The 27,260-nt window shown below is 37.3% G+C and overlaps 1 protein-coding gene across 3 annotated transcripts in view; it reads left to right on the forward strand.

The window, feature by feature from the left end:
- Positions 1-27,260, forward strand: part of LOC105229711 (protocadherin-like wing polarity protein stan) — a 120,205-nt gene that overhangs the window by 39,546 nt on the left and 53,399 nt on the right. For all 3 annotated transcript variants that reach the window (XM_049451602.1, XM_049451600.1, XM_049451601.1), the window contains exon 3: positions 5,022-5,046. The gene's annotated coding sequence lies outside the window, so the exon portion shown is untranslated. The remainder of the gene's footprint in view (positions 1-5,021; positions 5,047-27,260) is intronic.

Here is a 27,260-nt window from a genome sequence, read left to right on the forward strand (position 1 = left end):
TGTACATACAAATGTGTAGAGCGTCGAAAGCTTTCCTGTGTGAATGCGCTCAGGAACAAGAAGAGAATAATCGCGAACTCCGTTACAGATCATTCCTTACCTTGAGTTTTCTTCATCGAGAGAGAACCTCATCAATTTTTTTCTATTTCAATGTGTGTTGAAAGTATGCTCTTCTGGTATAAATTTCTTATTTTCCAGACGAATTTTGTACCTTGATTAGGTTAGGTTAAGTTCGTTGGCTGATCCAGAGATCGCATTTGAATTACTATATGCAGTACTTTATAAATACATTTAACTGAACTCTTGTGTTCGACCTTATAAGTCAGCAAACCGCCTTGTAATTCATAAAAATTGACTCAGCCATTTAATTTAGTTAAATTTCTACCAGCTCGGGGGATATCTGTAAGTGTAAGCTCCCAAATGTTTAGCTTGATCTCGCAAACGCAGTACAATCAAGATGGAAGTGTTAAGATGTTTCCATCTCATCTTTTTCCATACAGCTTTTGAAAGCTGGCGTCTGATAAGATTATCAACCTTACAGCATGGACGCTGATAAGACAATGGTCCTAAGCAGAGGTTAATCTGCGTGAGTAGACCTGGATCTCTTATGGTCGATTTCATGCCAAAAGTATCTTGTCACAGCGCTTGAACCGACAGTAGCTCAGCGCTGATTCAGCTCCTGCGATGTTCAACTGTTCAATAGTGGATTACACGAGGAGAGTGAAGCATTGACCCGTTCCCTTTTTACTGAAAAGGGAGTTAGGGTACCCTTCCTTGCCAGCTCGTTGGCTTTACAGTTACCTGCGATTCCGATGTGATCTGGCGTCCATACTAGCCTTATCAAAAGTTGATTCGATGCACTGATAACTGCCTGCTATCAGTGGAGATATTCACTATTCTGAAGGAGGATCCTCCGGAACAGTAAATCTATTACTAGCTTAACGGCAGTAACCTCGGCTTGAAAAACACTGCATTAGGAAGTCTGACCCTCAAATTGATACAGAGTTCATGACAAGATCCTTCCACGAACATTTCTCCAAGTTTTGACCCATCTGTAAAGAAGTTCCCATAATATCCTCGAGGATATGTGGACAGAGAAAAAGCTACCAGCGTTTGCTTTGGCGACTCTAAAACCCAAAAGAAGCGGTATAAAGTCAAATATTTCTATCTGGTGCGACACACGCTCGCAAGATGGGGCTGACAGATCGAAAAGACTATAGGAAATGCATAGGACAGGGCATCGAAAAAATGGAGCATCTCTTGTGCACTTTTTCCGCATTGCCAAGACTACGCTGTAAGCATCTAAGATCCCCACGGTATGATACACTGTAAGAGGTCAAACGCAGCCATCCTAAAGGATGATTATTCCTCTTGGACCTAGTAAGTTAACTCCATCTAGCATAGCTGTAACGAACTATAGCAAAGGACCAAACTGGGTTATTTAAAGATTGTGCTAGGTCTCTGCAGAGAATTGCAGAGAGTCTATAGATTAACTAAAAGGTGTTCGTTGTCAAAGTATTTTAAACTAAAGGGATCTCTAAATATAGATTATTTATATAAATTTCTGCATTATACCGAGCTATTGTCTTTAGCTAACCTTAAACTTATACTAAATCTTCAAAATATCATAAAGCACACTAATACTAGAAATAAATAGCCCAACCAGCATATCATTTAGGAGCATAAACTTCAGTGACACAATTTACAAGCAATTCATTTCAAATATAGTAGACGCTTCACATTTCAAAGCCACAAATTTTCGAACCCCCTGTTCTAACCTCACATTTGTGCCCATATAAACAATGTGCAGAGAATTCAACAAATTTACTGTTATTTCAAGTTTCTGCCGAATTTATTTGCATAACTCGAACAAGCAAGAGATGAAAAGAATTTAAATAAAAACGAATTTATGAGCAACACTGCAGGAAATGGAAATTGGTTTGCGGAAGCTCGCACTCACTACCTGTGCCTTTTGTTTTCAACACAACAACAAACATGCACAAGTTTAGGAGAATGAATGTATTGTATGTTTGTTGTAAAATATGCAGGTTGATACACAAGTGTATGCTCATTTAGTTTTGGTTGCTTTCTCTTGTAATTTGTGTGCAGGCCAAGTGGAGTGTGCCGATAAGGCGAACAACAACATGCAGGCACATGTATGTATGTGTATATCCTATTTACTGCGGTTTAAATGAGCTGTTTGATATATAAGGAGGATTCAGCAAAATTTTAGATAATCGAAGGGAAAATTCTAAAAGGGCACTCATTTGAAAAATCAAATCCTTTTATCCTTTGTATTGTCTCAGCACTTACATAAATTACTTTCGATCAGTAGCAAAGCGATAAAAATGGATATGGATATTATATCTGTAGTAAATTTTTCTTGATGTTTTGATGTTGAGATTGCATTGTATGCTAGATAAAAATGGTCAATGTGGAGTCTAAATATAATTTATGTAATTAGAAATCATTGTATTATGAAAGCTAAACATTTTTATGTTCTAAACTCTGATTTAGTAGCTTTTGATATGGGGGAATATGGAGTCTAGGGCGAGTTTTCACCCTAAGCACTAATATGTACCGTTACAAGAAAAACACGCTCTTTGAATTTTATTAAGTTAACTCACATACTCGTATTGGCCGATATATCCAGCATAAGGTCACCTGGAAGTTCGAAAATATTTATATTAGGTATATGGGGGCTCAGGGAAGTATTGACCCGATTGCACCCATTTTTAATACACAGAACAACTTTTGCCAGAAAAGGATTATATCTGAGTTTCAATTGCATATCTCACACATTAGCCCACATTTTCGGTCTAAGGTCACTTATAGATACTGGGACCCACATATTCGGTACCTAGGGACTTGAACCGTTTTGGTTGGATTTGAAAAATTTTTGGTCATAAGGTGGCGTGCTTTAAAGAAATTATTAGAGCAAAATTTTATCCTACAAATTTCAAAAGAATGCCGGATACTAAATTTTAATCGATCGGGTAGGTCTCGAGACATGTGTTTTGGCCTAAAAATAGACAGTGCCATGCCTATTGTAAAATTTTGACTACGTCTCCAATAAAGCGGGTCTGGCGTAGTTAGTTATTGATTTATTGCGCTTTCAGTAGTTTTTAACAGTACCGTTATATGGGGAGTGGGCGAGGTTTCATCCGTTTTGATCCATTTTCCCACCGTCGGTGGGAGTTCTGATAATATTTGCGCCAGGCGACGAATTGGTTGTAGCTTAAATTCTTTTTGCGATCTTCTTTGCAAAATGAGAGACAGAGGAAGGTTCACAAAATGTGAAAGATGCACTAAGAGCCACAGTTACTTAAAAACTGTAATTTTTGATTTTCAAAAATTTTTTTAAAAAAGCTTTATTTAGAGTAAATCAATGCAAGATATACATACTACTTAGGAAGTGACAGTGTAGACAAATTAAGAGACTAGAGTGCTACTGAAGTGAGACCATTTGGGAACTTATTTTTTAAATCATTAACAAAGCTCACTAGTGACGAATCGATTAATTGATTCTTTCGTTGTTACATATTCCTTTTTTCCTTTTTCTAACGAAAGTAAAGCCTCGCCAGCCAAAATCCGCAAATTACGCTCATTCACTTAATTTCACTACTAATACGCTTTGATTGCTGGCCGTGACATCTTTTCACTCCAACGCTTCGCCGAAGCAAGCGTTTATCTCTGCAGATGTCTTGCACGAGCTGTGAGCGGGAGCCATGGCACAGCAACGCTCATACGCCTGGGCGCGCGCCACATTTTCACACGCCACCGACACGGGTGCACACAATCACATACAGATATACATATGTACATATATATACGTGCGCGCTATATACTTAGCAGCAGATAGATTATTATCCGATATTAGGTACAGAGCAGCGGCATGTAAATTTCAGCTTATTACTTGCTACTTATAGTGGCATTACATGTAACTTTTGCCACAAAGCTCTGCCTCCGCGCTGCCAGCCCCAAGTGGCATGTGCTGCGCGGCAAAGCAGCTCAAGCATATACTTCTACATATATGTATTGTGTTCTTACTTTTACCTGAAAATCCTGCTGTTAAACTCTGCTCTGCTCCCATTCACTGCCGATTTCACGGTGGTACCATCATTTGAGAATATTTTTTATATATTTTTTTTTTTTTTTGAAATTTTTCCGGCTCCCGCCTATTTTTTGTTCTCGTGTTTTCATTTATGCTTGAACGCATTTTCCCACACTTTTGCTTAATTTAATTTTAGTTTGCTTACTTTTCCCGTTTGCACGCTCACCAGCGTTGCAGCAACATTTGTGGGCGTTACACCAAGATTTGCCTCACCTTCAGCATAGCTTTGCTGCCTGCCCTCCCTGCTTCTGTGCTGTGTAAAGACATTCTGCCGAAAAAATTCTTCGCCGCAGCTGCTCGAGCGTGCGGCTATATAAAGGTGTAGATGATGTTAGAGAACGCACACATATACATATATATACATTAAACGTCTTTGTTATTGTTTCCGCTTCGTTGTGCGCGGCTGTGCCGCTGCTGCGTTCTCTTCGCCGCTCTGTTGTCTTTTTCTGCTTCAAGTCTTCTATTTTGCATGTGGAAATGTTAATTAGCCTTAAAATTATGCAACGCGTTCGAGAGTATACGACTGGGAATTTTGTGGACGGGGAAGTGGCGAGGCAAGGTCTCGCAGATCGACTGGAGAATATTTGCATATCATTTTTTGTTTTTAATTTTACAAAATATTCTCATATTTCGATATAAAAGACAACAAATTATTGTTATGTTTTGCTGTTTACATGATATTTTTTTTTTGTATTTTTATGCCAAAAAATAGATATATTTTGACAAGCGGCTCCTTATCTATGCACCGAGGAGTTTAATTTATTAAATTTGTATACTCTCGCAATATGTTGCGAGTATAATAGTTTTGTTCAGCTAATTTAGCCCTCCCTTACTAATCTTAATTTATATTTTATCTATGAATTAGTCCCTTAAATTTTTACTAATAACTGTATTTCTATCTTTTCAGTTTACATTACGCGCCTTTAAAAAGGGTAAGTAAAGAAATCTACTCCAATACTATAATAATACCCAACGATTAACGTCCTCCCGCCCAACCAACGCGAGGGGCGTAATCCGCGAACGAGCGGAATTAGCCGAGTCATAAAAAGCAAGAGAGTTTTAAGCGTTGCGATCTTAAGCTGCTCAGCCACAGAAATAAAAATTTCAACAGCCAAAATTAAGAATTAAATTAAAGTTTATCATTTTTTAAATGTTACTTTTTAAGAGTAGATAAAATAATTGTTTTAATGGTAAAGAGTGAGTCTGTTAGATCAAATGTGCTGGAATGAGAATTGAAATCATGACATATACGGCGGAATGGTTCGTTTAACTCAAAATTTGTTCTAGAAAATTTTAAAAGTAAGGATCTAAACTGCCTAGTAGAGGGAAGGGCAACGTTAAAATTAATATCAGATAAGAGGGATGGGGTACAGACTGACCCATTGATGAGTTTTACAAGAAATACGAGTATAATACCAAGCATCTCCCTACGACTAGCGACTGTCTGGTGATTTTTAAGTTTTAAACGGTTAGTCTAAGGGGGAAGATTTAAACTTGGATCCCAATGTAAAAGATTTAAGGCAAAAAGTAAAAATTGTTTTTGAACGGACTCTAACTTATCCGAATGGAATTTTTGTGGTAAGCGGATCTCTAAATTCTTTAAAATAATATTTACTAACCTCAACAATTCGTTTAAAAATTCTTTATAATCTTAGGAATATTCGTAATTTTGTTTTATTATAGAACATTTATTGTAAAAGGCCTAGTAGGATATGGCATTTTACATTAAGGTGGAACAATCCACTAGATAAAAGTGGTTTTTTCCAGTTCTAACATATCATCTGATCTACAAAGATTGACGTTTCTATACTCTTATAAATCTGATTCAACTGATGCCACTATAAAATAGAAGAATTCACATAGAATTCCGAACTCAAATTTGACTCGAACTGATTACATGTTCACATGTTTTAATATAAATCTCTATAACCGCTTTTAAAATGTTTTTCTTTTAAGCCAATATAAGCAAGCCAACGCTTAATCGAATTTTCCATATACTTGGTTTAAGTATTGTCTGGAATGGCCTGAAGGAAATGAAATACCTACAGCGAATTTCTGTTTCTTCGGTTTCAGCACATTTTACGAGCGGTATCTGTTAAAATGTTGCAGAGTTTCGACGTCATATTGATAAATCCACGCCTCGTCACCAGTAATGATACGTTTGATGAAAGTAGGGTCTTTAGCGACATTGAGGCATTTATTTTGTGACCTCTACTCGACGTAGTTTTTACAAAAGACTCAGATCTTTTGGTATGAGTGCCCAAAAAGTTAACCAAAATGTGTTGAGTCGATCTACAAGAAACATTGTGATGCCTTGACATACGCCTGATGCCTACACTACGATCTTTAAGCACCCAAATACTTTTGAGAAATGCTGCTGTGTTGACAATATTTTGTAAAATAAAACTTTGGTTCCATTTTTTAGGCACGACATTTTAAATTTATAATAAGCCTAAAAATTTTTCGTAGATCGAGATCGAGAAGACTGCAAAAAATATCAAGAGCAAGATACCAGGGAACGTTACAAGCATTTGAGGGTCGCTAGAGATGGGATACCGGAAGGAGGTATCGTTAGTGAGGTCATAGCAACCCTTGAAGTTCGCGCAAAGTGCAGGTATTGTAAAGAACGACTACTCCTCATGGACTAGGTGATGGCATTTCATCAGGTGGCACAAAACACAGACGACGCTTGACAGTAGCAAAACTTCCAAGCCACCTCGTTACTTAAGGATCTGGTATGGCATAAAACGCTGTACCACCAACCGAAAAACTTTTTATATTCAAAAGGTTTCAAGTTCTGTCGAAAAAAGTTTACTGTGAAGTGCTTTCTCTGATCGCAAAACATTTTTTCTAAAATTTCATCGAAGATTGCTGCCCAAGTAGTCTATTTCATAGTTACGTTTAATGGTTTACACTGCTCAAACTTGTAGTATTAGAATTAGAATATTAGTACTAAAAGAAAAAACCCGAAAAACAGGATTATATTTACAAATGCATTCAAAGAGCCTTCTAAAATAACAAATTTAAAGATCTCCACATAATTTATAGTGCACTCAGCCAATGCATAAAAACTAACTGTATGCTGCAAGCATAAAAATACATATTTACGAGCACACACACATGGAAACCGCTGCTCATTAATAATGAAGCAAAAATTTCGCCGACGGCTACTCAAACTGATGCTGCGCCAATCTCCCTCCGGCTGTCGATGGTCGCTTGCAATTGTACCGAACAAAAGCAAGGACGCAAAAGAACGCAATGCCAGTGGGATTGGCAGTGACTTTGTAGCGTGAGGAAAGAGTAGAGAAGAGAATTAAAAGTTAATTACCATTTCATTGCGGCTTGGTCAAAAGAAGTTTAGCATGTTGCACGTGTTCTACCATCATTAACATTAGTTAGAGTGCAACAACAACAACAACAACAAGTGTATAGTGTGAAGGCAACAGCTAATGAAAAAGTTAGCAAGTCGGAAAAGAGTTTTACGAAGCCAAACAACACGCTACACGCCGGTGCTTATACATTTATATATATGTATATATATACTATATACATATTATATAATTATGAGCGCGTAATACTCGTGAACACGCGATACGCAAACTGTCGATGGGAAGTTAAATTTCAGTTTACGAACGCAAAGAATTTACCCCGAGGTAATTGCAAGCGAAGAAGCTTACTTAGATGCTACACGCAATGCTACAGAAATTAATGGCGTCAAAAATAACTTAAGTAATAATAAATAATGGTCATAATAAATGTAAACAAAAACAACAAAAAGACATGTTAACTTCGGTTGCACCGAAGCTGTAATACCCTTCACAACAAAAAGTTTCCATACAAGCACTTTATTTAGAACGCTTAGTTTGTATGACAGCTATATGCTATAGTCATCCGATCTGGAAATTTTCTTCGGAGAATGAAGCGATGTCGGAGGTAAAAGTCTATGCCAAATTTCGTCAAGATATTTCATAAAATAAAAAAGTTCTCCATACATGCACTTGATCCCGATCGTTCAGTTTGTATGACTGCTATATGCCATAGTAGTCCGATATCAACAGTTCCGACAAATGAGCATCCCCTTGTTGAGTAAAGGATGTTTGCATTGTTTGAGATCGATATCTCGAAAATTAAGGGACTATTTTATATACTGACAGACCGATAGACATGGTTAAATCGGCTCAGCCCGTTACTCATCCAATCTGTGAAGACTTATCGAGTTATTATATAAAAGCTTTAAAGAGAGATTGCTAAGTAATCTTCAACTGTTAAATACGAAGCTCTGACTACTTTGGTGCGGACCTCAAAACTTAAAGTTATTCTCCTCTTTTTAACTCTTTGAGTTTGCTGTGTCGTCGTGGTACAATAACTTGTAGAACTTTTCCAAAAATGTTTTATAAACCTTCCTTCCTCAAAAAAATCATAAATAGTTTGAGTCACTATAACATAACCTAGAACTGCTATCACCTGAATGCTTTCTAACTTTTACGACGATGCGCCATCCAGTGAGAAATTGTTGTCTGAATGAAATCAAAGGTGTAAGATCATAATATTAAGGGGTTACAAGAGTTTACGGGTTTCACAAAATCGATTTTTTATTGTCTTATTCAATTCTACAACAGCTCTAGAATACTGTTCTAAATTGTCAAGTGTTTTTGAAGACGGTTGACAAGATTTCTCGGGAACTTCTCAACCGATCTTCATGAAACTTTACACAGGTCTTTGAGATACAATTCTCAAAGACTTGGGCGAAGAAATTTTTCGATTACAACTATTAAAAAAACAAATATCGAGAAATTTTCACTGAAATTAAAAAACTGCCCTGGAAACTTGTATTCGAACCACCCTTCAACAAACACATTTCTTATTACTTCTCACTATGATACAAAGACAAACCTGTACTTCATCATCGCAGCATAAAACAAAACTGACCATCGTTTACAAACTCACTTCGTCATTTACAAAAACATACATACATCAATACAACCATAGTTAAAGACGAGCACGGTCACTCGCTTATAACAACATAATAAACAACGAACTCACAGCGGTTAAAACGTGTCTTCTGCCGCTTATGTTCAAGCTGTCAATTCGAATGCGGCACAGCGGCACTCACTTTGCGTTCGACGGCCGACGCCTCACTGCTTGGGTCACTGACCACAGACACGCTGGGCGCTGTGCACTGCGCGCCAACTGCTGGCATGATCGGCCGACCAGCCTGCCGGACTCGCCGTAGTGGCTGTGCTATCTAGCTTGACAACAGTCTGCGCTCCACCGCGCGTACACTCGTGAACACAACTACTTCGCTTCAATCACACACATTCTCTCATGTTCACAACGCCGCACGCACCGCATGTTCACGGCGCTGACGCTGCTCCCGGTTGTGCCGGTCTAAATGTGTATGCGCGTGTGTGCGGAAAACGCCCCAGACAAGTTGGTAGATGAACCGACTGTGGCAGTCAACAGTTGGCCAAACATGCGAAACAACGGGGAGCCTTCGTGCCATCTTCACTCTTTTGTTGCTCATTTCCACTGATGGCTTTTTTAGCTGTTTTCTGTTTTGTGCTGTCCGCCTCGCATTCAATCAAATTACTGCTCTTTATTGTTTGGTACGTTTTGTTCTGTCGTTTCGTGTTGTTTTGCTCGTAATCTTCTTGATTCCTTATTAATGGCAATGTAATCATAATCATAATTATATTTTGTTTCCATTTTATTTGCCTTTTGATCCGGTTTTATTTATGGCCGGCTAAGTGAGTGGAGTGTTTTTTAAGATTAAATTTTTTTATTGTTATGATTACTGCCGGCATATGGCAATTTAATGCTAGTGACACTAGAAATACTAGGAATTTTAATTAAAATAATTTTCTTATGAATTACATATGTCGTCTAAAAATATTGAAATATTTTTTGCAAGAACTACTACTACTTACATATGTAGTTCATTATATACATGTGGCCAGTTAGTGAGGCTCGGTTACTGAATGTAATAAATTTAAAGAAAAATCAACATTTTTATATGACAATCTCTCTAAGATTTATCAGAAGATTTGTGTTTGTACGAAGATTGCTCGGATATGATCAATGTTGCTTGAAATCAGACCGTAGATACCGATTCTCTTCACACGTACATACAAGTATATCAAAACACAAAACAAAAACAGCACACCTTCACGAGTTTAACTGTCTTAAACACTTGCTTAACGACCACCAGTTGTTTCCTTTTTTCTCCAATTGGCGCCAACTCGAGATACCAAGTGCTGCCAGGTCCCTATGCTACTTTGAAATCAACGAAAGGTGGGATGTGTCGATCCTCTTTTCATGAGTCTTTTCCAAGATTTGGGGCATGGTTTCATCTGGTGGTCTAATCTACACTAATTGCTCAAGAAAAAGACATCACAATTTATCTTTATATATATAAATCTTCTGACCGTGTGTTTGCCTTGGGATTGCTCCTAAACGGATGGACCGATTTTGATGAAATTTTGTGTGTACGTTCAAGGAGATTCGGGAATGGTTTATATTTAAAATTTGGTCCACTGGAAAATGTTTTTTAAATTATTTTTTCATTTTTAATCAATTTTTTATATTTGAAATGTTGACCGATAGATGGCGCTCCCATCGCAGTATCCAATATTCAAACCTTAAATTGGTGTAAACGTGTATTAAACAAAACGATGCCAAAGAAAAAGGCGATATCTGTGGATCAAGTTTTCAAAAATTCCAAAAAGTATCTTTTTTCCATAAACATTTTTGTATGATTTGTTTTTCAATATTTTGATTTGTAAATTATTTGAATAGTTCAATTTCGGTCGCTTGCTTTTTTATTCCGGCTATTGAAAAGAAAAATTATTCAGTGAAAACTTTACGTGCGTTTCACACAAAGAGGTCAATTGCAGATTGAAATTTGTTACGAAGCCACGAAGAGGTCGCCCTAATATCGGTCCATCAAAGTATGGCAGCCAAAGGCAAGGCAAGGCAAGAAGTACTCCCAGGATGCGGTGACATACGTGCGGAATTATGGATCGCGGTCAATAAGCAAGCGATCGTCACGATGTCACAGCACGAGTTTTCAAACAACAGTTACGATGTTTGATGGTGTGTATCTTGGAGTATTGTTGTTATATGTGGTACTGTTTAGATGCTAAATGTACTCTGTTGAGTAGCAAAAGAGAGGTTTGTCGCACGTACATATTCTTCTTTGGATGGTGGATGGTTGTCACACCAGATCAAATTGATGAACTCATTTCTGCGGAAATTAATGATGCAGAGAAAGATCCAGTATTATATGAAGTGACGAAAACCAACATGGTTCATGGACCTTGCGGACACCACAATCACACTTCGGTTTGTATGCCTGACAATAAATGCGCGAAACATTATCCATGTGCTTTTCTGAAACACAAGCTGGAAATGATGGATATCCACTCTATCGGCGTAAATATCGAAGTTAACAACACATCAAAGTTGACAACACATGGGTCGTACCCATATTCCGCCACTATTGTCTAATTCACATTCAAAAGTCATGTGAATGTTGCGTATTGTAGTTTGGTGTAATCGATAAAATGCGTTTGTAAATACGTCACCATAGGAAGCAACATGGCGGTTATTGGTTTTAAACGACACGGTCGATACGTGAACTGAAATAAAGTGCTTTGTAGGATATTTCTTTTGAAATTCATGAACATTTTCCGACTGTTGTGCGTCTCGAAGTTAATTTGGGGAATGACCAAAGAGTCTATTTCAACCCAGAGAATACAGTACAGTCAACAGAAACACCAACAGCAACAAAATTAACATTAGCGAGTTTTTTTCTCAACTTTCCGTCAGTGATCCGTTTGCGAGAACATTGCTCTAATTCGAAATACGTTGATATTATACATGGGATTGCATCATCGAAGAAATTGTTACGCAGAAAGCAGGGTCCATCCAGTAGATGGACATCCAGTGTGTTCTCAACTAATGCATTAGAATGAACTTACACAATCCACCCTGAAAAACGAAAGCCACTGAAGTTCACACACATTTCGCGATGATCAGCCTTCAAATCCGCGTTATGGGATACGACCAAAAATTACATTTGCCGAAGACATTTTACATTGCATACGCTAATAATTGGAAATGGGTCAATACTGATTGATACTTCCCATGGTCTGATATCAATCCATATGCCGTTTATCAATTCACGAAAGATGGACTCATCACGAATGTTATACGAACATTGGCCAAACTGTCGTAAGTACGATTCCTTGAGTGTACGAGCAATCTTAGCTGCCACAAATACCTATGTTGTTGACTTAAACTGGAAAATTCAAAGTCAAATTCCAGGAGACTTGCAATCATACAAATCGATCGATCGTCTGACAATGAAGACGACACCGTGAATTACCAGTGGAATTTGTAAATTCTTTGGAGAGGCCTGGTATGCCACCGCATCATCGCAATCTGATTGTGATGCACCTATCAAATATAAGGGACAGAATGCTTGATTCTACGGATTTCTTTTGAGTTCTAACGATTTGCCAATTCGGTTCAAAAGTATTCCGTTTCCAGTGAAAATTGAATTTAAAATGACGATCAACAGAATAGTCGCATATTGGGTGGCATACATTTGGAAATGCTATGTTTTTCACACGGCCAGATATACGTGGCGTGCTCAAGAGTTGGAAAACCATCTTCTCTGTACATTTACGCACCGGAACAGAAACCAAAAAATTTGTTTATCAAGCTGCGTTACATTGAAGAAAAATATAGACAAATAGCAAATAAATGATTATCAATAAAATATGAATTTTTGTCTTTTCATTTCAAAACACATAATTTCGCGCAGGACAACGGCTGCGGGGTCAGCTAGTATTAGAAATATATCTTTAATCATATCTTGAAGTCGTAAATAAGTCTCTGCATCTTTTGAAATAATTACCATATCTTTCCTGTTCATCTGAGTAAATCTGACACAGCAAACTTTTCCCCATAATATTTTCGATGCACTGTGTTCACATGTGATACTGAAGACAACTTCATACAGGCTCAGCCATCAGCTGCTGTATCCAACGATAGGAAACGTGCCGTTTCGGATCAAAGGGAGAAGGGTGTCAGATGAGGAGGGTTAGCAGCGCATGCAAAGAAGTGACCAGCATCATTCGGGGACTCACTGCACGCTGGAAATGTATTTGATTTGTCAGGGTCTATTCTGAATAAGTAGGAGTATAACCTGCAACAGCATCACAGGGGTCACTCTCGTTTCTCTTGACAACTCGAGCTCTTCGTCTGTAATGGGTAGTGAAGGGAGTCGATTAAGGTGTTGATGGCTCCACTGTGAATATCGGAAATTTGTTGCATCAGAAGTATGGTATGGTCAATATCTCCTGTCATCAAACAGGTCGTCGCACTCGCGACTTGGCTCTCACGTCACTGTTGACAGTCATAACTTTGAAGTTGTAGATAATTTCGTCTATTTAGGAACCAGCATTAACACCACCAACAATGTCAGCCTGGAAATCCAGCGCAGGATTACTCTTGCCAACAGGTGCTACTTCGGACTGAGTAGGCAATTGAAAAGTAAAATCCTCTCTCGACGAACAAAAGCCAAACTCTAAAAGTCGCTCATAATTCCCGTCCTGCTATATGGTGCAGAGGCTTGGACGATGACAACAGCCGATGAGTCGACGATGCGAGTTTTCGAGAGAAAAGTTCTGCGAAAGATTTATGGTTCTTTGCGCGTTGGCCACGGCGAATATCGCATTCGATGGAACGATGAGCTGTACGAGATATACGACGACATTGACATAGTTCAACGAATTAAAAGACAGCGGCTACGCTGGCTAGGTCATGTTGTCCGGATGGATGAAAACACTCCAGCTCTGAAAGTATTCGACGCAGTACCCGCCGCGGGAAGCAGAGGAAGAGGAAGACCTCCACTCCGTTGGAAGGACCAAGTGGAGAAGGACCTGGCTTCGCTTGGAATATCCAATTGGCGCCACGTAGCGAAGAGAAGAAACGACTGGCGCGCTGTTGTTAACTCGGCTATAATCGCGTAAGCGGTGTCTACGCCAGTAAAGAAGAAGAAGTATGGTCGAAGTATTATCTGATGTTATCGACGTAGTAGACGAATGACTCCTTGATGTTCCTAGGAAGCGGTTCCGCTCCAAGCAGGTGACAGCAAAGATGCGTTGATTTGTAGATTTTACTGGGTGGCCAAGTTTCAGATATGGTTTTTTGCATTTAGGGCTGTTTTAATAGATCCATATTTCATCAGAAGTTACAATCCGACCCAAAGCGAACTTCTATTGGTAGCGTTCAAGCAGCATTTCTAACATGCTAAATCGTCTTTCAATGTTTCTTCAGTTCAGAGGACACCTAATTTTCTCGCTTTTAAATGCATCCAGCTGATTTTAAACATATCGAAATGACTGCTTGAGGGACTCCCAGAGGTTCTGTGAGCTCTTCCTTTTCGTTTGGAAATTATTTTCATAGAGTAATGCCTCATCTTCATATTTTTTTGCCCGCCCAAACAACGGATATTTTGGCGAAAATTTTTTTTGTTGTTTACGCTTCAAGTGAATAACCGTGTTAAGAGTTTCTAACGGCGAATAACGAAAAGTAGTTAATGTTGGTAGAGAATATAGGTCCATAAAGCAGATTTTTGATTTGAAGCATTGAAACGATTTGTGGAGCTAAGGTTGCGGTCGGGTTCAGTGTGCTATTTCAAGCTCTGGAGTTCGTTTGTAGCATAAGAGGCGCTTCCAAAAACACAAAAAAAATTTGGAGGTGGATTGAAATGTTCAAAACACACCATTTGTCGAATAAAATCGATGCTCTTACCGCAAGCAAAAGCAGAGCTTGGTCAACCATCTAGCCGATATAAAATCAATCCACTTTTACTAAACCCACACATACACACAGAAATACAAGTAGTACGTGCGATATATCTTTTCCCGAACTGCAGTGCATTAGCGACATATACACAAAAAATTATACATATTTACAGTTATCAGCGATTAAGCGTCACATAGCGCCACAAAACTCGTTAGGCGACACGGCATGTGGCATGTGGCATGTGGCAAGTTGATTGAGCCTAGGTGGCAGGTGGCAATTTTTTGCTAGCTAAATGCAAAGCATAATTGCAGGCATGTACCATATACCGCACATGAAAGAAAAAATACAAAAACACCAAAAAAGCTAAATTCAAACTGCAACGAAACATAAAAACTCACTGCGAGAATGCGAATAAATGAAAAAGTGGCCAATAATAGCAAAGCGCAATCCCATAAATGTCCGTATGTACGAGCATGTGTGCGAAAACTTGTTAAAATGGCGCCACACGACACATTCATACACACACATGCAGCAGCAGCACCAACACATGCACGAATCTGGTTTAGTGTCGCCACAAACGCTGCTTTTCGGCGTTGCCGTTTTTGTTTAATTTGCACTTCGACAGTGTGGACAGAGAAAATGCATAAATAGCGTGTGAGAGAGACAGAGAGAACGTGGGAGCCGGAGAGGGCGCTGTTAAATGCATGTAAATCCGCTACTTTGGCTTTGGCTGCAGCTTTGTGGCAAGCTTGCGTTATGCGCAGTTTGGTTTTTCCTTTTTCCATTTTGTTTTTGGTTTTCTGGTTTGCTAGCTACGTTATTTGAATAGCTGTAAGTTGGTAACGGCAAATTGTGTTTTATTTATTATTTGCAGAGTTTTTGCAGCAGTCGGCAAAGCGGCTTGCGAAATGACTCGGCACAGCAAATAAATTATGGGCGGCATTCAAAAGGTGGACACCGAAATAAATGAAACTAAAAATGAGAGAGATAAATATAAATAAAATACAAAATGCATGACATAAATAAAAAGTAAATGAAAGAAAATAAACATAAACTGAAAAGCAATAGAATTTACCACAACAATTTGTTGTTTGAAATGCTTTAACCGACCAACCGACCAACCGACCGACCGACCAAAAGAGTCGCAAGGGGGGCGTGCGAGCGCATATGACGTTCGTTGTGCAGCAACAAAGCTGTTTAATTAGTCAAAAAGCCGCAGCATAAATTCATGGCAAAACCACCAAACGCATTCAACAAGTTTACTAAATAGCCAACCAGTAAATAGTCTGCCAACAACCACAGCGACCAAGCGGTGATCCCAATGAGTGGAGTTCAAATTCGAACGTGAAAGAGCGTATGGAATGAGAGTTGAGCTGGTTGCAAGCGATAATGTTTATATGTAGATATATTTTTTAATGACAGTTATATTTTAAGATATGTTTATATACATACTTACTTTATATGTAAGTATGCATATCTGAAACCTTTTAGCCAAAATTCTCTGCATCTCAGTGCCTTCTTATAGACTATGCTTCTGCCAAGTGTAAAGAAATATATATAACCACGTTTATATACTTATATGTATATGCCAGCAAATTGAATGAAATACAATCATTCGGTTTTATCTAACATCTTAACAAGCTCTCCTGCTGTTTTTTTTCCCTTTTTTTGTTTTTGCTCTCAACTCCCTGGGGTGCCCACCAATTGCGTGCCTACTTAACAATTTTCGACTTGATTAATTCATCAAAGTGTTGATTTTAATGATTTGTTGCGGAGCAGCTATGGCAAAAGAGTACTTATGTAATTATAAGTAAAATTACTTGATTAATTAAAAGTGATTAGCGTTAGTTGCCTTTTAGTAGCACGCACTTTGTGCATCTTTGAAAATAAATTGAGTCTTTTAATCAGCATTAAATCTCTTATTGTGCGCTCGCTATTGCTATTTTAATCAAATTTAAGTTTCTTGGATTTGAGCTGCGGCTTTTCTTAAGCCTCTTACTGAAGCATTTTTTAACTGTATAATAGAATTTGGAAAACAATGAAGAAGATCTTAACGAAGTTGTAAATACTGCTCAAGTATTTGTTGGCGACGAAAGAAATAGAGTCAGATTGAAAGGAACCAGACCTCTGGATTCTCTGTACTTTTTGTTTAGATTCTATGGGGACCACCGTTTGATTGTTAGTTACTCTAAGTGCAATGCGCTTAATATATTTAGCTCAAAAAGGGCTTAATTAAAATTGAACTTAATTTTGTTCTTCATTTGTGACAAGGTCTCAAAGCATCCTTTTCAACCCTAATAAAAGATCTAAATTTTTCCAATTTTTCTTAGTGAGAAAGCAGCTTCTTTTTTGCCCAGTGAAAAATCTGACCATTTCTATCTTACATATGTTTATAGAGCATTTAACTCAGTCAGATCATTGTGAAGTAAATGCGAATCCAGGCGTTCGGTTTACAATTGTAAGGTTATTGAAACGAACAATCACAAAAAGGATACCACTTGGACAGCTGAGAACGCCGTTTCATTGTGAAACCCAAATATCGACAAATCGCTGTGCGCCTGACATAAATTTGTTAAGCTGGCTGATATTGATTCCGGTTATTTCGGCATGTTCGCAAAAGATATGACTAACGAGATGTTTCAACTTAAGGTTTACAAAAGTTGAACAATAGAGGCGAGCATCTGCATAATTCCGCATCAACTTCCTTCAAATAACTTTGACAGTTAGCGTCCGACCATGCTTAACTATGTGGCAAAGACCAGTAAAAACTCTAACGATTGCGGCACGTTGAAACTTACTGAGAGCAAGTAGTTCAGTGGTTCCGCTGCCTTCTGCATAAGTTTAGAATCATCTCGTAGGCCCACAGCTCCTAGTTGCTGACCAGCGCTTGCTAAGCTCGCGCTAAGTCCAGAGGTTTAGGTCAGAGAATCTAGCCAAGATAATATCGGAGACCCAACTTATTCTTAATTTAGAGTAAGCTTATTTAAAAAGGATTTGCTAAGAGCAAAAGTTCGGAGGACCTCTTAAGGTACACTCTGTGCCAGAAGGAGCTTTTGCCGAGCTTACTGAAGGTCTCAGCTAGAACACAAGAGGATATCGCTGCCAAAAAGTTAATCGGTTTTACAGTTTGCAGCGATTCCGCTATAATTAGACACCCAGACTTGTCTGGCAAGGAGTGTAACTAACTTTGAGCTTATAGTGATTGTGCTTGAAGTTAGTATTGCTGCCCTGCTGTCGAAGTGAATGTTCGCCTCTCCGCGTTTCGGAGCAAGAATGCTACTTTAATAGCAGCCACCTTTGCCTTCAAAACCCGTACAATGATCAGGTAGCCTAAAACAACGCTTGAAGCAAAGTTTCTTACAGAAAACTCCATTCAAACCTTTTCTCTCATTTTCGACTCATCCATGAAAAGGCTTACTACGCTTCTTCTCCAACGGTTTCGTCCCATGCAAGTATCTCTTGTCGGCATTCTCGTATGAGCACAGAAAAATAAGAAAGTAGTAGCCTCTGCGATGCTGTAACCTAGTTTTGATTGAAGAAAGATCACACTTTGCTACGGGACAAATACCATCAAGATCATCTGAAATACAATTACGATGCTCTCAAGTATCTCTGTATTATTGTACAAAAATTTTTTCAAATATAAACCTGAGCGATTCAATTGTGACCTCCAAAATTTCCTCTCTGCCAAGAATGGGTTGCAATTTCATAGTTTTTTGACAACTTAAGAATCAGTCGATGTGTTCTATTCGTATTTTTTAGAAGCTGGGTAGAGTGGATATGGTATTTTTTTTCACGGGAACACCGTTTTTTCTTCTGTTATATTGTTTTCTACAGAAATTATACATAGTCACTTCTAAAGGAAACTTTTGGTCTTTTTCGCACCTTTTTGCTTTAGTTATTATTATTATTGCAACGAATAAACTTTTATCATTACATAATTAACAACAACACTTGGACGATTCCATATTTTTATGGCACGACAATTACTACAAAAGACATGCAAAATAATGTCACGAATAGTAATAAAAGAGATAAAAAATAAATTGAGCGGAAGTTCTTAAAGGCCAACAGCAACAAAGGTTGAATGCTTTTATTGCAACAAATTGTTATTGTGTGTCTACAAAACATTTATGGTAAAATATAAATGGTTCTAAGGGTCAAAAAAGGTTTTTTGTTGGTTTTTGTAACATAAAATTTTATAATTTTTTTTTTTTTAATTTTAATTAGTTACTTGTGATTTTTAATAAATATTTTTAGACTTTGAAAATTTTTTTAAAATTATAACTAAAGATAATATTTATGAAGAGATTTTTGGAATTTATATACCTTTAATAAATATTTACTTGCATTTTTTTATTCTGTGTATTAAACAATCTCAACTAGTCAGCCCGAAAATGTCACTAAAGCATAATATTTTAATTTCCATTTATTTTGGAGTATTTCCGTGCTGCTTCTTACGAAGAATTAACCTGTTCCTTTCTACATCACAAGAACAACAACAACAAACAGCATACACAAATAGCATAGTGCAAAAAGCTTATAATAGTGAAGTGCCTGAGCGCGAAGAATGCAAAGAAAACTACAAAAACAAAATCCAAGCGCTGCGCGTCGAGCACGTTTTGCCACAATTATTCGCCATTCTTGTTTTTGTCTCCATTCTCCTTTTTCATTGTTCCTCATTTGTCTTTAAATTTTTTCCTGTTAGCGGGTATTTTTTATGCGCGTCCACCGTCGGCGAGTTGGCCATTTAAGTGGACATTTAAGTTAAGCAACTTAACTTTTTTGTTATTTTCCTTTTCTTCTCCTTTTTTATTTTATTTTATGTTTTTAGCTCTTATTATGTTTTTTTTAGCTTTCCAGGCAATTTAGTAAGCCCCCTTGGCAACTAAAGAGCAGTTTAGTGGATGCAATTTGTTTTGGCGCATTGCGGGGCGAGTCATTTAACAGACAATAATGGTTGCCAGATTGAAGCAAATTTTGCTCAATTTCGGTAAAATGTTCACAATTATTTTTTTTTATAAAATCGGATAACTTTTAGAATTATATCTAAAATAAGTATCTAAAATAAGAAATTAGTTGTACCATTACTTTCTCTTATAGTTTTTGAAGTAATTTATTGAATAGGCGATCAGTTTTATGGGTTTAGTATTAGATTTCGTTTAGTGAGGAAGCTTTTGACAAATTAAACCATTATTTAATTTATTTCTAAACTAAACAAAATTAAAATACATGCATATACTCCATCTATTGCGTAAGGTCTATCCTGAAACTACGGGATTAACAAATTTCACATCCCGAAATTTCGGGATTTTGTGATAGTTTCGTAATATTATACATATCGTCAGTTATCTAATTCAAAATAAATAATCCCGAAACTTCGGGATTAACAAATTTCCAGACCCGAAATTCGGGATTCTTCAATAATTTTGTCATATTATACATGCCGTAAGTTATCTCAATCCAAATAGATAATCAACATTTTTCCAATCCCGAAATATCGGGATTCTTCAATAGTTTTGTCATATTATGCATGTCGTAAGTTATCTAATTCCAAATAAATAATCCCGAAAAATTCGGTGTTAACAATTTATCAATCCCGAAATTTCGGGACTCTTCAATAATTTTGTATTATTATAAATGTAAGTTATCTAATCCCAATTAGACAATTTCGAAACTTTGGTATTAACAATTTTTCAATCCCGAAATTTCGATCTTTTTTAATAATTTTAAAATACTAAACTTTATTTACCACATATACATATGTATGTACATATATACATATATACTTTAAGTACTCTGTATTTACCGACACTGATTAAGCCACGAACAGACTTATTTGTCCATATTTACATACATACCCACGTAAGTACATAATTGATTAAATATCACAATCATGCGCCAACTAGGAATATGCACTGTCAGCTTGACAAGTCTAGGCTGGGCTAGATAAGCCACATTGATTATAAATAAATCGTTCTACATGACAGTTTCGACAAGAATTAATTGCATTACACAAACTGCATTACAAGCATTGCAGCAGAGGTGGGCAGAGACGAATGGGCGTGACAAACGAACTGAGGAAAACCCACCGGCTAGGTGAGCTTTCATCACGCACACACACATACACAAACTTACACTGCCACAATGGCGCACATAAATATGCAGTTTAGCAGGTTGGGCATTTGCGAAAAGCCCAAAGGAAGATGCCAAACAACAAATAAAAAAGAAAGCAAGACAAAAGCAGAAAATCAGCCTTAAGAGAACGGTTTCAACAATGAAGAAGCTAAAAAAAATTTTAGACTATAAATCAGTTGAAACACTGCCACTGGAAGTGGCCGCTCAGGTGGAAGCGATTGAGTGAGAAATTAGAGAGTAGCAAGAAAATCACTGCCTACTTAGAACGTAGTTGAAAAAGAGGTTGAAAGTTGCAAAAGCAACAACACTTAGCCACATCAGCCTTTGCTGACTTTACTGTGCAACAAACTTGTCTTCTGAACTGAGATCATTTTTTTGTCTTTAAAGTAGAGGCCACATTTCGTGCGCATTTAGAGCAGAAATTACGACTTTGAAGCTGTTCGGAAAAGAAAAAAAGTTTAATACGCCGGTTTTTTTCGATGGAGGCTAAAGTATTTGCCCAAATTACTCGTAAAGTGCTTTCAATGGAAACACTGAGATGACACAAGCGCGCAATCAACAATACTCTGGAGTCCGCAAACAATAATATACATTCATTTTCAAGGTAAAAAGGTAAAACTTAGCTATGCCAGCTCTGGACTTTTGCAAGAGCCTTAAGCTTATATTAACGTTGGCGAAATTTTCAAAAGCGACAGTGTACATAGCTCGAATTTTTATACATCCCATCATAACGGGTGATTTTTTTGAGGTTAGGATTTTCATGCATTAGTATTTGACAGATCACGTGGGATTTCAGACATGGTGTCAAAGAGAAAGATGCTCAGTATGCTTTGACATTTCATCATGAATAGACTTACTAACGAGCAACGCTTGCAAATCATTGAATTTTATTACCAAAATCAGTGTTCGGTTCTTTTCTTTTTTATCGACAAATTTTGTTCAGCGATGAGGCTCATTTCTGGTTGAATGGCTACGTAAATAAGCAAAATTGCCGCATTTGGGGTGAAGAGCAACCAGAAGCCGTTCAAGAACTGCCCATGCATCCCGAAAAATGCACTGTTTGGTGTGGTTTGTACGCTGGTGGAATCATTGGACCGTATTTTTTCAAAGATGCTGTTGGACGCAACGTTACGGTGAATGGCGATCGCTATCGTTCGATGCTAACAAACTTTTTGTTGCCAAAAATGGAAGAACTGAACTTGGTTGACATGTGGTTTCAACAAGATGGCGCTACATGCCACACAGCTCGCGATTCTATGGCCATTTTGAGGGAAAACTTCGGACAACAATTCATCTCAAGAAATGGACCCGTAAGTTGGCCACCAAGATCATGCGATTTAACGCCTTTAGACTATTTTTTGTGGGGCTACGTCAAGTCTAAAGTCTACAGAAATAAGCCAGCAACTATTCCAGCTTTGGAAGACAACATTTCCGAAGAAATTCGGGCTATTCCGGCCGAAATGCTCGAAAAAGTTGCCCAAAATTGGGCTTTCCGAATGGACCACCTAAGACGCAGCCGCGGTCAACATTTAAATGAAATTATCTTCAAAAAGTAAATGTCATGAACCAATCTAACGTTTCAAATAAAGAACCGATGAGATTTTGCAAATTTTATGCGTTTTTTTTTTAAAAAAAGTTATCAAGCTCTTAAAAAATCACCCTTTATTAGTCCAATTCAAGTTTACTATGTGCTCTAAAATACAGATAGTACAAAAAAATCTCTAATAAGAAATAATCGATGACTTTCTCATAGCCTGGATGAGGACATACGAAAGCAATGAAGATCTACTACAGAAAAACAGGCGTTCGGAAATGATAAAATAAGTAAGATCTTTCGCGAATCCGCTATTGATCACAATAACATCTACTTATAACAACAAATTAAGAGGCACATTTAGAGTAATTGCTTGAAAAGACAATTTCTCGGAATTAAGGAAAAACCACTGGCGAGGGAAAAAATAAATGCTGAGAGAAAAAATGATGAGAATTTTCGTTAAAAAAAATATATAGTTATTCATTCTTCTACATTAATGATGTCGCCCTCAAAATAGCCCTCATTCGATATTAGCCACTTATGCCTGAACTTCTTCCAATAGCCGAAATATTGCTCAAACTTGATTTTTGGGATAGTCTTTAGCTCTTTCTAAGATCTTCATTTAACTTTCATTCCCAAACGAATTCTTTGTTTCATTTCTCTTACCAAACGAAAATTGACCCTGAATTCTTTACACCTTATATAACTCAAAGTTTCTTAATTTAACACTAGGGGTGCCCCTTTAAACTATCTCAACTCATATCATATATTAGCAGTGATCTGCCTAGTATCTTTCCGAACGCCAGGAGTTTCAAGAAGTCAAGTATTTCTTCTCATTACACAGTGACAAAATATCATTTTGAACTACAGTAACATTCGGAAGTTTCCATGCAGCTGATATTTTAGGTCTTAATCAAGGCATACAGTTTAAATAACAGCATTATTTTTGGACAAATAATTATTCAATATTATGTTGGTTGACTTAAATACCAGACTCAACCTTGCTAAGTAATAAGACATCTGCAAATATTTTGATTAAGTCCACTTTTAAATGTTTGCCTCTATTGCTTCACATCCTTCTATCATTCGTCAGAACTTCCAGGGTGGCGAATCGAACAACAAGCTGACATAAATCAAATATAATAGCATAATCAAAGAGAGATAGGCTAGCCTGCGGAAATATCAAACGTGGAATCCTTCTCTTAAAATCCATCCAAAGCCATGCAATCCACGATATTTTTAAATGTAAAATTAGTAAAATTTCAATATAGCGCGTGGAGATATCGATAACCGGATAGCTTTTATATATTTTTCAGTAAATGAAGTTTATCAGCTAAAGGCACACTAACGGGTGATCCAAGAATTGCCCTTTTTTCGCCCCACCATCACCCATCTTAAGACCCAGCATTCATTTTTGGATATTATTCGATCGAATAGACCTCGTCCAACACGCAGTAAAGAAAACGTCAGCCTTGGTTGAGAGTGCACACGAGACAGTGGAGAGTCGATCCGATGCCATTCACAGGAACTCGAACTAAGGTATGGAACGACTTGGAACATTTTACGTCGAGATTTTAAATTGAAAGCGAACAAAATATAGCTTGTGCAAGAACTGAAGCCTCTCGACCTTCCCAAGCGACATCGCTTTGCTCTATGGAATCTTGAAAAGTTACAAGTAGATCCTTCGTTTACAAGCCACATTTTGTTAAGCGATGAGACCCATTTCTGGCTCAATCGGTTTGTAAACAAGCAAAATTGCCGCATTTGAGACGAAGAACAATCGAAAAGATTCAAGGGCAGCCATTTCATTTGGAGAAAACAACGGCTTGATGTGGTTTGTAGGCTTTGGATTCAGCTCTTGGAGCAAAACATCACGCGTTTCAACGCTGCTTACCAGTTGAAATGCTCGAACGAGTCAACGAAAATTGGACTGAACGAATGGACCAACTGAAACATTTGTCAAAAAATAATCTTCAAAAAATAAATGGCAAAAAATGTTCTTTCGAATGATAATAAGCATTCCTCATGAGATTTTAAACTTCTGTACCTATTTCTCTAAAAAAGTAGGGAACCTCGAACCACCCTTTATTTAGTTCATTTGTAATATTTTGTACCTTTGTTCGGTAAGCTACTTATTTCGCAGGCGACTTAGCAACTTAGACTAGCTGACACAAGGGTATTATAATTTGGTTCGCTTAAATACGAAATAAAAAAGAGAACTTTAGCTTTAATAACATTTTTTTTTATTTTGAAAGCATTCCGGCTTTAAGCTTTTGTCTTTAAAGGCGCTTCTTAATGCCCGAAACGGTAAGCGAAGCAAAGCTTAAGTAAAAGTGGTGTCATTTTGAATTATTAAAATATTAAATTTCATACTCAATTCAGACTTCAAAGCCCCTCACACACTAACAATTTTTTATTTCCATTTGCGCTGCATTTATTTGTCCATGCTTTGCACTCCATTTTGCTTTATTGAAAAAATTGATTCTTTAAGCTGCACCGATTCAAAGGAAATGTGTTGCACAAAGGTACACAAAATAACTGTAAAGTATGAAATATTGCGCGAAAAAACAGGATACTAAATACTTAAATCGCGAATAATATGCAATGCACATATCCACTTTTGTGCCCGTGTCTGTGTGTGTGTGTGAAATCAAGCAAACAAAGTGCTCATTGTAACACTCATTATTCGTCTTTAGTTGTTGTGCAGCGAACCGACGAAGCGACGCAGCGCCACAGTGCCTTTGTGCAGTGCCCGCGCTCCTGGGGGAGTTGGGTGAATGGGTACGCGCCTCAGGAGGGTTGCGAGCAAGTGCTAGCCGGCTGCTTGTCACTGCACAAACCCTCCAAATAATGCCAAAGCCACTTTGATTGATTGTGTCTATTGTGTTTTCGCAACTGTACTGCAATCGCATGTGCGTGCATGTGAGTGTGTGTGTGGCATATATAGATAAGTGCTGGTAGGTGGCTGGTGGCGCGAAGAATTTTAGCAAAATTAAAAATAGGAAATATCTAACAAAAAGCGCACACGTGGTTGAATGTGCGAGTATGGAGGGTTATGAATGTGTGTGTATGCGTATGTGGTTGTGCGCATGCAAGTGCTCTGTCAGTGTAATGAAAAATTATGTCCTTGTCGAAATTGAAAATGTTGCAAGCAGGCAGGTCGTTATATTATAAACATAAATATATATTTATTTCGAGTTGGGCATGCAATCATTTTCCATTGTGCTAGTTAAGTGCCTGACAAATATGGCAAAAGTCATTTTTCAATTTCTAGCTCAATGAAATAGCATAAATTCTTAATTTTTTTTAGAAAGTGTTGTGCAGTATGTATATATACATACATACATGCATGCATGCATGTACTCCACCAAAAGCATTAATGTCTGTTGCTCCGAAGCAATAATACCCTACACAAATAAAAATGTTTTTATTGAAAAACTAGATTTTAAGCGATCAGTTTGTATGGCAGCTACAGGATATAACGCTCCGATCTGAACAATTTCTTTTGAAATTATATCGCTATGTTAGAAAATAGTATACGCCAAATTTCGTGTTGAAATCTTGTTAAATGTAAAAGTTTTCCATACAAAGACTCGATTTTTATCAGTCAGTTTATATGACAGCTACATGCTATAGTGGTCCGATTTGAAGAATTTTCACGGATATTATGACATTACTTTGAACCATAATACATACCGAATTTCGTTAAAAAATCTTATTAAATAAAAAAGTTTTCCTTACAAGTACTTCTCTTTCATCGTTCAGTTTGCTTGGTGGCTATATGTTATAGTGGTCCAATATCGACGGTTGTGGCAAATAAGCAAGTTATTGTGGACAGAAAGACGTGTGCCAAATTTTACAACAATATCTCAAAAACTGGTAGACAAATTGCAGTATATAAGTCATCTGCATTATTTAAAAAAAAAATTTCAAAAACTCATTTTCGTGTCTAAACAAATATCTTTTTGTTGAAAGTTGTAAAATTTCTGAAAATAAAAACATTAGTATATTATACTATCGGGCAAAGAAAGTTGTCAATTGTTGGATTCGAAAATTAACAGTTGATTTCTAACATAAAAAAAAAATTTCAAATTCAAATTTCGCATTTCTAACTTTAAAAAAAATTTTCTAATTCAAGTTTCGCATTAATGACATGCCACTACACAAATTTCTTGTTTATTGGTATTTTTTGCCTTCCCATGTTTATTAGTAATCTGGCAGCGTAAGCTCTCAAATTATTTTACACAAATTTGTCAAAACTTTTGACATAAAATTTGATTTCTACGCTTTTCTCTTTTTCAGCGTCATAAAAGTAATTACTTACAGTTCCATATACACACAAACAAACATAAGTATATTTACCCATATGCCAAACAATATCGACAATTTGCATGTCATTTAAACGCAAGATTACACAGCAATATTATAATCTACAAGCACACACATACACCCACACATACAATATTATGAAAAAGCGCACACTCACACAAAGGCGCTTGTAAATAATTTGACATATGCGCTTGTGTCAATCGTAAAAGTTTGAAAGCCGCCCGCACGCCGACTCCCTTGGGAATACAGCGAACTTCCCACCGCATACATTTCCATGAATTTCAGTTGCTGTTATGTTATATATATACTTACATTCATATAATATACATA

Source organism: Bactrocera dorsalis, chromosome 3 (genome assembly GCF_023373825.1).
Source record: "Bactrocera dorsalis isolate Fly_Bdor chromosome 3, ASM2337382v1, whole genome shotgun sequence".
NCBI classification, from domain to species: domain Eukaryota; kingdom Metazoa; phylum Arthropoda; class Insecta; order Diptera; family Tephritidae; genus Bactrocera; species Bactrocera dorsalis.